The following is an 899-nucleotide window of genomic DNA, read 5'->3' as shown; positions in this document are numbered from 1 at the left end:
TTTGAAGCAAAACTTTGTGAATATTTCAGTCTGATTGTTACTGCTACTAAATGATTTTTAAACAAAAGGCTTATAGGATGCCTTTTAACATTCATTTCCCTGACTGTGCAGGTTTCACAGTTTATTAGCATCTAAAGCATCACGTGCACACATACAGCAACGTGCATAGTTCCAGAGAACACACAGGTACTCTTATATCACATTTCTTTTAAAATAGCATTGATGCTTTTTCAGATCAATAATATGTATATATACAACAATATCAAGGTATTCGTGCAACGCCTGACCACTTTAGCTGCTCTAGATATATACTATTTAGGTATGAAGAGAACTGAGAAAGATATCACAGCAGTCGTTAAAAATGTACCATTGTAATAGTGTTGTTCTTTTAAAAAAAATAAAAAGCTAACATCTTATTAAAAATGTATAGATGAGGTAAGTGCTAAATGAATAATTGAATACCCCGAGATGCAAGGGGAAAAGTCAATTCAGCTTCACCGGGTGATAAAGGAAAGCTGAATGCCACAACAATAAATTAGGCTGCTGAACTTTATGGAGTCAATTTAAGCCTCTGTGCAGTGTGAGAATGTGCAGGGTGGCTTGGGGGGGGACACTTAAATGAGGGTTTGTATACAGACCTGCAGCGAATGTCACAATCTATAGAGGAGCATTTCCAGGAAAGACAGTGCATGTTTATTATGACTGTAATCGAGGTACAGTAACGGAGGAGTGGCTTCATGTGATATCCAATGAGGGTATAATCAATAGCCTTATGTTTTATTATCCAGTAAAGTAAGAGGATTTGATATTAAAGGTACAGTATCTGAGGCATAACATCCTATGATATGTGATGAAGGTATAGTAACTAAGGATGTAACATCCTGTGATATATAAAGAAG

The sequence above is a fragment of the Paramormyrops kingsleyae genome, chromosome 1 (assembly GCF_048594095.1).
Source record: "Paramormyrops kingsleyae isolate MSU_618 chromosome 1, PKINGS_0.4, whole genome shotgun sequence".
Taxonomy (NCBI): Eukaryota; Metazoa; Chordata; class Actinopteri; order Osteoglossiformes; family Mormyridae; genus Paramormyrops; species Paramormyrops kingsleyae.
The sequence above is the reverse complement of the archived record's forward strand: the minus strand, read 5'-3'. Positions refer to the sequence as shown.